This window comes from Heterodontus francisci, chromosome 27 (assembly GCF_036365525.1).
Source record: "Heterodontus francisci isolate sHetFra1 chromosome 27, sHetFra1.hap1, whole genome shotgun sequence".
Lineage (NCBI taxonomy): Eukaryota > Metazoa > Chordata > Chondrichthyes > Heterodontiformes > Heterodontidae > Heterodontus > Heterodontus francisci.
The window spans coordinates 63,851,673-63,864,398 of NC_090397.1; positions in this window are offsets into that span (position 1 = coordinate 63,851,673).

Consider the following 12,726-nt stretch of genomic DNA (forward strand, 5'->3'; position numbering starts at 1 on the left):
TGAGATATCTGGCATTATGTTTGCTTGCACAAGTAGTCGATGTCTGCCCGCACACTTGATGTAGTAATGCAGAGAATTCGGATAGATGTCCATCTGTCAGGAGGGATCTTGATCTCTTTCTCTCCCCCCTCTCTCTCCACCTTCTGTGTCCATCCCTCTCCCCTCTCTGTGTTCATCTCTCTCCCCTCACTGTGTCTCTCTCTATACCCCTCTCTCTCCTTCTCCCTCCCCCTCCCTCTGGGCTTGTGCTCATTTAAAGAGTTGCCTGACTCTCAGCGTGCTCCCTCAGCACTGCGCCTCTGACTGTGTGCTGTCCTGCTTCCTGCTCTCCCCTTGGCCTCTCTCTGCATCTCCCCAGCTGCAGCCATTCCTGCTCACTCCCTGAACTGCGCAAAAGCAGCAGGGGCACTGATCCCAGCACATCTCCGCCGCGAACCACCCATCTGTGCTCACCCTACCCGGGCAGCCTGCTGTCAGTCACAGACACTGAGAAATCACAGACAGGTGTAATGAGTTCTTTTATGTTGTCTGATGAAACATAAATGAAATGTGTGGTGTCCAGTTGGTTGAACATCTCAAACAGGTTTATTACAGCTAAAAATTATATACAGTACAGAACTAACTATTTACAGAACTTTACTCTGGATGTTACAGGTGCAGAATGACTCTGGCTCCAAGTCACATGACTGTGTGCTGGTACTTGGCTCATTAGCATACTAAGATCTTAAAGGGACATCACTCTTAAAGGCAATCATACAACAACCCCTTTCTTTCCAAAGATAAGTCTCGTATGCTAAAAGTAAAAACACATAAAATTAGATCACATCAAAATTATTTACACAGCTATAGTCCACATGTCGTTTCGGTGGTTTGACTATTCTTCCAGATCTGTTCATCCTGCGCCTACCCCCTCTGCCTGACGTACAGGAGAGCCGTCAATCAAAGCTGAGCTACAGGCAGCCGGCTGTCAGTCACAGAGGATTGGCGTGTTGGATGGAAACCTTCAGTGGGCCAGATTCTGGCCCACGGGCTGTGTGTTGGATAACCCAGTTTTAAAATAACCTAGCTGTTAGGTTATTTCAAAACACAAGTGTAAAGACTTGCAGCAAGACATTTAAAATTCCATAGATCTCAAAATTTTTACCACAGACTCTGGTGTCCGTGGATGGACATGTTGCCGACCCCTGAGTGGGCAAGATGAAGTAAACAGAATGGGAGGAGGCTTGTGTGGAGCATACACAGCGGCATAGGCCGTAAGGCCTGTTTCTGTGCTGTACATTCTATGTAAATCTCTGGAAAGATTCTGTGCTTGCAATTGCATAAATATTGGTTACACAGAAGCAAAAGAAAACAATCATGTTCCAAATAAGTGACTGAAGAGAGAGGTTAAAAAAAATATTGAGGTAGATTCTGAACTTGTGAAATAGCGTAAAATGGGAAAAAGTGAATCAGTAGCCAGTTCTTCATCTCTCTTAGATCTAAAATCCACCCCTTACAGTGCAAGCAGAAAAATTATAAACAATATGGGAATCAGGTAAGGGATAACATGGAAACATTTAATCGGAAAAAGTTATTTCCCTAATACCTTTTGTTTTTGTTCTATCTCAACCCTGCCTTCTCCGTATACCCGCTTTTCTCCAGAAATGAACCACACTCTCAAAGGGAACTAGCTGCTGCAGATATACAGAGTAGTCGCCCCAACTCAATAAGGGTAGGGTGTTCATTTTAGGGGCTTCACGCCTCAGGAAAGATAGACTGGCCTTGGGATGAGGCCTGGGGGTGGAGAAAGTTAGCGATGATGTAAGTCAGAGTCAACTTGGTTTCTGTTCCCTAGAGATGAGGGGAGTTAAGAGGTGACCGATTGAGGTGTTTAAAATATTGAAGGGATTTTGCAATATAGCGAGGGAAAGACCTTCTCATCTAGTTGGGGAATCCAGAACAAAGGAGCAAAATCTTCAAACTGGAATTAAACTGACTTTAAAAAAAAAGGTAAAAGTTCTTCACACTAAGGATTATAAAAATGCAGTATATACTTCCCCAAAAGGCCATATGCATGCAATTCATTGAAGTATTTAAAGTGGTAAAGCTATTGAGAGAGGGCTGGAGATGGAGCTGAGGTGGCTAACAAAATGGAAGAGCAAGCTTGAGGGGCTGAATGGCCTCCTCCTGTTTCTGTGCAACAGGCCTGAGGGGCTGAATGGCCTACTCTTATTCCTATGTTGGTTGTTCTTGCTTAAATCCATCCATTTCATCTGCAAAGGAGGTAAGGTAAGCTATAACAGGCAGAAAAGGATTATTAAAAAGTAAATAAATAAATAGAAAGGGAAATTGTGATGGGGATTTAACAGACTGATTTAACATGGTTAGCTATGCTAACCATGGACAGAGATGAGACTAACAGATGGAGGTTTTAAAACATAAGATTTTTTTGAATGAATAAAAGTCCTAGGTTGGCAGAATTTTAAGCATCCTGTAATAATTTTCTCAAACAGTCAAGGTTAGTTGAGCATCTGTGGAGCATGTTGGGAAGATGCTCATCAGCAGGGCAAGGAGTACTTTGGGGAAATATAGAACAGTCGTCTGAAAGCTGATTTCATATTGAGTAAGAGGATTATGATAGAAGGGTTTGTTGAGCAAGAGAGAGTAAGTAATGGGGTCCCCAAACAAACTGGATGTTGGAATTCAAATGATTTCCGCATTTGTTAATGGAATAGAATGATGTGGAGTGGCAAATAGTTCTGTGGAGAGTCATGTTATTCAAAGGGATCTCAAGAGGGCCAGAAATTGATCAAATTATTGGCGGAACACTACTTATTACACAGTGTATGAATTAAATTAACTTTGATTGAGATGAATGGCAAAGCTTGAATCAAATGGAACAGCACCTGTGAGTGATCAATGCCTACCTTGTCACAGTAACTGCATTTTCAACAGAAGTTCAGAAAGGTACTATATAAATATCTTGATTATTAAACAAATCAAATATTGGGGTTCATTGATAGAAGTGCAAAAGATCAAGTATAGGCATACAGCCTGCTCCTCCTTTTAATTAGTCGTAAACTTCTGAAATCTAATTCTCTTGCATCTTTCCATATCCTTTCGAACTATATACTTGCTGAATAGGCTCTTTCAATGCTGTATCATTCTATGATTGTTTGAATCTAAATGACTTTGCAATGATGTTATGTTCCCCACTCTTTCATCTCAACTCATCACGGACTTTCTCCAAACACCAGTACGTCCTCCCTAAGGCGGGGCATCCAAAGCAAAATAATGCAAATGAGGTCTGATCATACTCTGTATAATTACTTTTATCTTGCCATCATACCCAACATTCTGTTAGCCTTTTTGATCACATTTTGCAGCTGTAGCTATTTTTTTTAATTATTCATGCGTGGGATATGAGTGTCACTGGCTATGCCAGCATTTATTGCCCATCCCTAATTGTCCTTGAGAAGGTGGTGGTGGGCTGCCTTCTTGAACCGCTGCAGTCCTTGGGGTGCGGGTACACCAACAGTGCTGTTAGGAAGGGCGTTCTAGGATTTTGACCTAGCGACAGTGAAGGAACAGCGATATGGGCTGCAAATACATTCCTGCCGCCGAAATCAGCAGGGGATGTAAACAATGGTAGTCTGCCCGTGTGGACTGCACATCGCGGAGCCGCAGCGATATTAATTGTGGCGGCTCCTTTAAGTGGCCGGGGTAGACCACCCCCCTCCAATGATGTGGAGGGGGTGGGTGGTCTGTCCCTGGCAATGGCTAGAGCTGCCTTTGCACGGGCGTGACACTATTTTTAAAGGGCTTCGAGCCCTAACGTTCAATTTAATTATTTAAAGAGACAGCATTCTTAAAAAATAAAATAAATTGATCCTGACCCTCTCCCACCCTCCAATAACCATAGAATTAATTACCTGCCCTCTCCCCCACCACTTATCTTGTGCACCTGACCTATCCCCCACCAAAGTTCATAAACTTTAAAGTTTACCCCTTCCCACCATCCCCTAGACCAATGAAATGACTCTGATGCCACCCCACCCCAACCCCCGCACTGAAAAACCTACCTGCTCCCCCCTCACCACCAGTGTTCTGCATCAGATTCCCGGACGGGGATCCAAAGGCGCAGGAGTGCTGGGCACCGGCATCAATATCGCTCCGGGAGCGGAAAGCTAATCAATTAGTTAATTTAAATAAATTTAAATTTTTAAATGGAGCTCCCGTTGCCGAGTGGCAGGGTGGCTGCCACAAGGCCTCGCCGCCGCCGGCGATATTGGGCTGGGCCTTCCTGGTGTTAAGGCCCGTGGTGGGCCTCTGTGAGAGGCATTTTCCAGCCCCCATCCGCCATGACCCCTGACGTTGTGGGGGGGGTGAGGCTGTAAAATTCAGCCCACAGTTCCAAGTCAAGATGGTGATAGTGTTCCCATGCACCTGCTGTCCTTGGTCTTCTACAGGTCAGAGGCCATGGGTTTGGAAGCTGCTGACAAAGGAGCCTTGGTGAGTTGCTGCAGTGCATCTTGTAGATGGTACACATTGTTGCCACTGTGCATTGGTGGTGAAGGGATTGAATGTTGGAGATGATAGATGGGGTGGCAATCAAGCAGGCTGCTTTGTCCTGGATGGTGTTGAGCTTCTTGAGTGTTGTTGGAGCTGCACTCATCCAGGCATGTGGAGAGTATTCCTTCATACTCCTGACTTGTGCCTTGTACATGGTGGACAGGATTTGGGGAGTCGGGAGATGAGTTACTCAGCCAAGAATTCCCAGCCTCTGACCTGCTCTTTTAGCTACAGTATTTGCATGGCTGGTCCAGTTCAGTTTTTGGTCAATGGTAACTCCCAGGATGTTAATAGTGGGGGATTCAGCAATGGTAAAACATGTTGAATGTCAAGGAGAGATGGTTAGATTCTCTCTTGTTGGAGAGGGTCATTGCCTGGCACTTGTGTGGCATGAATGTTACTTGCCACTTATCAGCCCAAGCCTGAATATTGTCCAGGTCTTGTTTAAATAGGGCATGGACTGCTTCAGTCTCTGAAGAGATGCAAATGGAACTGAACATTGTTCAATCATCAGCAAACATCCCCACTTCTGACCTTACCTTGGAGGGAAGGTCATTGATGAAGCTGCTCTAGATGGTTGGGCCTAGGACACTACCCTAAGGAACTCCTGCTGGGGTGTCCTGAAGTTGAGATGATTGATCTCCAACAACCATCTTCCTTTGTGCTGGGTATGACTCCAACCAGAGGAGAGTTTCCCCCTTATTCCCATTGACTTCAATTTTTTTTCATCTATATTATATGCCTCAGAGACCTGGACAACAAACAAAGAAACTATTGATAAGCTGAATGCATTTGACATGTGGACATACAGGCCTGAATTTTGAAAGCAGTGGTGAGTTTCAAAAAAGGCGCAGCGCACGCGTGAGTTGTGCGCTGCTGAGCTACCGTGATATTTTGCGTGACGGCTCATTTACATGGAGGAAGCGGACCGCCCATCCCCGATGATGTAGAGGGAGCGGGCGCCACTGCGCAGGTACCTGTGCCGTTTTTAAAGGGCTTCAAACCCTTACAGGTAATTATAATTTTTAAAGAGGAATGGATGGTACATTTATATTTAAAAATTTAATAAAAGATCGAAGCCTCTCTCCCACTCCCCAATGACCTAATATTTCATTTATTGCCCTCTCCCCACTAAAAAAAACTTTTCTTCCCATTCCGAACTATCCCCCTGAACTTTATTACCTTTGCCTTCAACCTCTTCCCACCATTTCCTCAGCCAATAGTAAGAGTTTTCCCTGCTCCCCGCCCCCCCAGTCCTGAAAACTTCACTACTCCCCCCCCCCACCCCCACACCTGTGTTCCGCCCCACATCTCCGAACGGCGATCCGGAGGCGCGGGACTTCTGGCAGCCGGCCGGAATATTGGCGTGGGACAGCCATCGTGGAAATTTGAGTAATTATTCTGTGATTAGCATTTATTTAAATATTTAGATTAAGGTTCCGTCGCCAAACAACAGGGGGGCTGTCACAAGGCCTTGCTGCTGACGATAAAATGGAGCAGGGCCTTCCTGGCGTTGAGGCCTGTGGCTGGTCTCTCTGGGAAGTATTTTCCAGGCCCTGCCACCACGACCTCCGACGTCGGGGGGCTGGTAAAATCCAGCCCATAGGAGGATGTTTCGCATATCTTACACAGACAGAAAGACTAATGAGGAAGTGCTGGAAATGGCTGGAGAAAAGAGGGAATTAGTGCATAACATCAAAGAGAGAAAGATACAATATTTTGGTTGCCTCATTAGAGCAGAACGTCAACAGAGACAATTATTGGAAGGTAAGATCGACAGAAAACTTAGGAGAGGGAAGCAGAGACGAAAATGGATGACACTTGCCACTGTAGGAAGGATATGATTGCACTGGAGAGGGTGCAGAGGAGATTCACCAGGATGTTACCTGGACTGGAGCATTTCAGCTATGAAGAGAGACTGGATAGGCTTGGGTTGTTTTCCTTAAAGCAGAGAAGGCTGTGGGGAGACCTGATTGAGGTATACTAAATTATGAGGGGCATTGATAGGGTAGTTAGGAAGAAACTTTTTCCCTTTGTGGAGGTGTCAATAACCAGATGGCATAAATTTAAGGAAAGGGGCAGGAGGTTTAGAGGGGATTTGAGGAAAATAATTTTCACCCAGAGGGTGGTTGGAATCTGGAATACACTGCCTGAAGGGGTGGTAGAGGCAGGAGCCCTCACAACATTTAAGAAGTATTTAGATGAGCACTTGAAACACCATAGCATACAAGGCTATGGGCCAAGTGCTGGAAAATGGGATTAGAACAGATAGGTGCTTGATGGCCAGCACGGACATGATGGGCCGAAGGGCCTGTTTCTGTGCTGTGTAACTCTATCACTCTATGACTCTGAGATAGAATGGACTGGATGGAGTTGGCCTATGCAGAATGCGTAAGGCAGCACAGGACAGACAGAGGTGAATCCAATGCAGTCAACCTTCTGGGAAGAAGACGACACCCATGATCGAACAAATGCTACCATACCCGGTCTACTAAATCAATAACCCTTCTTGTGGAAAAGGTTTTGTCCACCTTCCTTTCTTACTCTTGAGTCTTTAATTATAACTTTCATCCCCTGTTGCTCTGACAGAGAACTACTTTCCTGTTGGGTGGAGAAGATGCAGAGGAGAAGAGAAGGACTTAACACAGCCTATAATGAGCTTTTCCTCTTCAATTAAAATGAAGATTGAGAGAAGGTGCAAGAAATTAATTCATAAAGCTTCAAATAATGAGTGGTGCCATCAAGCAGAAGACAGTTAATGCTTTCAAATTAATCAGAATAGGATATTCTTTGCAAATAAAGAAACTGCAAGGCAAATGAGCACTGAGAAGGAACTTCTTCAACTAGAGTTATTAATTCATCAAAAAAAACTACAATCTCCATGCAGCAAGTACCAAGTCCACAAAGCTTTTCTGAAAGGGAAACGGTGCATACAAATGGAGCAAGATAAAACTGAAGTCAAGGGCAAGATGAGAACAGAAGTGCTTATCGCTTCAGGGAGAAGTGAATTGTACATTAATAAAGGAAGAATTTGCATTTATATAGCACCACTCATGACATGCCAAAGCCCTTCCCAATGAATAAAATACTCTTGAAGTGTAGTCACTGCTGTACTGTAGGGAAATGAGGCTGCCAATTTACCCATAGCAAGGTCCCACAAACAGCAACGAGGCAAATAACCAGATATTCTGTGCCCGATTTTAACTCTGAGTGTTTCTTAAGTAATCATGATCAAGGGATAAATATTGACCAGGACACAGGGGGTACACCACTGCCCTTCTTATCAATTGTGCCACAAGAGGGTGGATGACATCTCTGTTCAGCCACTTGTCTAAAAGACAGCCCCTCCCACTGTGCAGCACACCCACAGTATTGCATCAAAGTGTCAGCCTAGATTGTGTGCTCCAATCCTGAACTTGAATCCTTGACTTCCTGACTCAGCCAAGTGCGCTACCACTGAGTCAACTCTCATACCTGATACCAGGGAGCCATCTATAGCACAAACATATCTGCTGAATGGAATGAATGATTCTAATGTCAAGGCATTTTTCACGTTCCAAAGCATCTTACGGTCTTAAAATCTACACATTCTGATCTTATCCAAATCCAACTTTGTTATTGCAAAGTCCAAGATATTAATGGGATGATGTATGTAAATTAAAAGCACAAATGATTTCCAGTCCATTGAAGCAAAGAATATTCTTCTAACTTTTTACACAATCTCAAATTCTTAAAATTAATATCAGATATTTGAATGACAAAAATAGCTATTACAAAGAGTTTATTTGAACGCATCAACGACAACTTGTATTTGTATTGCAGCCTTGGCACAGAAAATTGTTCTGAAATGTTTCACAGAGATGTAATCAGACAGAAATTGATACCAAGGAGCCATTAGCAGGGAAAGATGTGGGCTTTAACGGGATTCTTTAAGGAAAAGAGGGAGGTGGTGAGGCAGATGGGTTTAAGGAGGGAATTCTACTGCATGAGACCTAGATGACTGAAAGTACCACAGTTAAAGGTGGAGTGAAGGCAAAGGGGAAGGATGCATAGGTGGCTAGAGTAAGTGGAATGGAATTGGTTGGTTTCATCATAGGGGAATAATAAGAAAGGCTCTGTGGACAGACAAAGGTTAATGGTCACAAAGCTAAATAACAACAACTTGCATTTATGTAGCAGCTTTAACATAGTGAAACATCCCGAGGAGCTTCGCAAGAGAGTAATCAGACAGAATTTGACATTGAATGAAGAGATGTTAGGGCAGATGACCAAAGACTTAGTCAAAGGGGTAGGTTTCAAGGAAGGTTTTAAAAGACGAGAGAGAGCTGGAGAGGATTAGGGAGTGAATTCCAGAGCTTAGGACCATGCCAGCTGAGGGCACATTGATGGGATAAAGTAAGTGGGAGATGGACAAATGACCAGCATTGGAGGAACAAAATGTTTTTGCAAGGGTTTTAGAGCTGAAGGAGGTTATAGAGATAAGATCAGGTGAGGCCAGGCAGTTATTTGAACATGAGGATGAGAATTTTAAAATCTAGGTGTTGGTGGACCAGGAGCCTTTGTAGATTAGTGTGCACAGGAGTGATGGATGAACAGGACTTGTTGCAAGTTAAGATATGGGTAGTAGAATTTTGGATGAGCTCAAGTTTATGGAGAGTGGAAGATGGGAAGCTGTACAGTATATCATAGGAATAGTTGAGTTTGGAGGTAGCAAAAGCACAGAATACAGACAGTAGAATAGATGAATTTAATTTCTGATTGTTGAATCATTAAACTAATATACAGACATTAACACTCCACCTCACAAAATGAGCCAGCTGACTTCAAAGGACTGGTTGTAACATTGAAAAACATCAATCACCGTGAAGATTGCTCTGCTTCTTAGTTCTGACTGGAGATCTGAACTCTGTGGGTGTACTGAGAATTTGCATCACCCACGCACACTACATTATGAAGATCTCACATTTCATCCAATAATCCTGTCGCTCATCGAGCTGTGTAAGGAATTCATTCTAAGAAGGGTATTTAAACCTGCTATTGACTGATGCTATCTTTATTTGTACGTATCTTGTTGTATTCCACTGCAACTATGTATTATTCAATCTGTAAATAAATCTTATGAGTTGTAGCCTGTACGCATTAGTCTGACACCTTCTTGAGGAAGACTGTCTAAGATGTTTGGCATTCCATGCCATTTCCAGTGCATTGTATACCATAATTAGGGGTGATTGTTAACTTCAGCAATGCTATTCCATATACATAGGCACAAGTTTTGGATCATAGCATCCATGATCTGTTAGGGAACCGCCTTTTCACCTTGAACATAAGACAGAAGTGTCGTGAGAATGCCACAAAGAAAGGAGTGCCACAATTTTGGGAATGAATGGGTCAGAGTAGGAAAGACTGCAACAAATTTTATTTTCAGCACAACGAGAAAGAGTACAGGTTTAATTTCCAAAATAAAAAGGTAATAATTATCTGTACAGGGATATATGGCCTTTGCTTTGATCTGAAAATGTACCAAAGCCTGAAATATCCACGCTGTGACATTTTTGTTCGGTTTCAGTGACATGTTGTGGTGGTAAAATTTGATAAACTAAGTGAAATGGTATTACCATTGCTGAATGCCCCACTATCAACATCCTGGGGATTACCATTGACGAGAAACTGAACTGGACCAGCCACAAAAATACAGTGGCTGCAAGAGTAATTCAGAGGCTGGGAATTCTGTGGCAAGTAACTCACCTCCTGACTCCCCAAAGCCTGTCTACTGTCTACAAGGCACAAGTCAGGAGTGTGATGGAATACTCTCCACTCGCCTCGATGGGTGCAGCTCCAACAACACTCAAGAAGCTCAGCACCATCCAGGACAATGCAGAATGGGACTCCATCCATCACCTTCAACAATCACTCCCTTCACCACCGACACACAGTGGCAGTAGTGTGTACCATCTACAAGATGCACTGCAGCAACTCATCAAGGTTGCTTCGACAGCATCTTCCAAACCTGCAACCTCTACCACCTAGAATAACACAGACAGCAGATGCATGGGAACACCACCACCTGCAAGTTCCTCTCCAAATCACACACCATCCTGACTTGGAACTATATCACCGTTGCTTCACTGTTGCTGGGTCAAAATCCTGGAACTCCCTCCCTAACAGCACTGTTGGTGTACCTACACCCCAAGGATTGCAGCAGTTCAAGAAGGCAGCTCACCACCACCTTCTCAAGGGTAATTAGGGATGGGCAATAAATGCTGGCCTAGCCAGCGATGCCCACATCCCATGAACGAATAAAAAAAAAGCTCAATTTTGGGCAATAAAATCAGATATGGGCTGGAATTTTACAGTGGGCAGTGGGGGGCGCTGACCCATCCACCAGCCAAATATTTGATGTTGAGCCTGCCTCAGCTGGGCCTGGGGATCTAGACCGGATTTTACGGTTCCCAGGCCCTTAATTGATCTTGGATGGGACTTCCACTTCGTTGTGGCAGGAAGACCCGCCTGATGGAGCTGCTGGCCAATCAGAGGGTGGTGGCCACTGCTGGGACTACATCCAGCTTCAGAATGAAGATGAAGGACGGCCCGGGAAAAGAGGTAAGTTTTTAGGGCCTCACCAGGGGTAATCAGTCGTGCCCCAGTGAGGCAAGGGGGGTCGGTTAGGGGGGGCGAGGGGCTTTGGGGGCGGCCCTCTGTGGGGCACAGGGTGCCCATTAAGGATGGCACACCCCAGCCCCCCAGAAGGCTGCCTAGTTTTATCAGGCAGGTTTTCTGAGGCCTCAGCTACCCACCAGCCAAACATAAAGTACCTGCGGCAATGGGTGGAGGCTCTTAAGTGGAAAATAATTGGCCACAAGGGCCTTGAATGGCCTGGGGTTGGCTGGCACAGGGTTGGGCTGAACCACAAACTTGTTTATTAAAACCCCCCTAACACCCTGATACAAAGACCTCTAAACTAATTTAAAGGACACCGCATTACACCTTGATTGGTTAGTCCAATTTAATTCCCTCCACAATTTAACCTCAGCTCCCACCCAAACACACAAGTCACCACGACTTATAAGATAAACTTTTTTCAGAAAACCACAGGCAAAACCCCACATTTCTGCCCCAAACTCACTCAATTCAAAACCAAACCCTCCCAGGATTTGGTTGTTACACTTAAAATTGCTTTAAACTCTCAGCCCCAAATACCCCTTGGTTTTGGCCAGTAACTTACAATCCTTCATGCGGTTGTCCCTTCCGGTGAGAATTTGTAGGTCCATGAGTCAGGTTAACCATTCCTGACCCTCCTTCTTGACTGCAGTGCCAAACCCTTTGATCGTGTCCTTTTTATGATGATCCTTATTGAAATATCATAAACACATCTCCTGAAGCCATCTTGTTGGATGATCAGTGCTTAGCACCTTTTAATCTCTTTCCTCTGTTACCTGCCTTGGTCCAGACAGATCCATTTAGTGCTGATGTTATTTCCATAACAAGAACAATGAACTCCACCAAGGTGAGGTATTCCAGGCTCCAGAGCTGATATACATAAAAATGGTTTCTCTCCTGTCTAGACAGGAGTGAATGCTGTGCTCTGGGGCCAGTTAGTTGTAACAATAGCCTCCCCAATTACTTAACATGATGACAATTATCCTCTGTCACTGTTATGATAATGTCCCAAATTCCAGTCCTTTAACAGTATCAGTTCTGTTGTGATGTTGGAATGTTTGAAATTGACCCATCGGAATACAGCCTGTCTCTGTGTGCTTTGTGTTGAGGTTTGGCCTCTTTCTGTGCTGTATAACTCTACGACAAGTCAGCAACATTACCATTTTGCTACCATCCCCCTACTGCATGTATGAATGATCCATTCGTTCCTATGTATGTTTACTGCTGACTCAAGCAGCTGTTGGAGCACCAATAGCAAGTCTCTATATCTGCTCCTCGCGGTAGACTTAGCAGCCAATGAATAAGAAAGATTTAAAAAGAACACGTTTAATCCATTTGTGGATGTGCATTTTTTTTCAGGAAATCATAACATTTGCATAATAATCTAGAATACAACCATTTGCGTGAGTTTTTTTTTCCAAAAAAAAAACAAGGAGAGCAGTCATAATGAACAGCTGGGGATAACAATGTGTGCTGGGTAATTGTAACTATTCAGTGAAGCAGGCAAATTAACGTAGA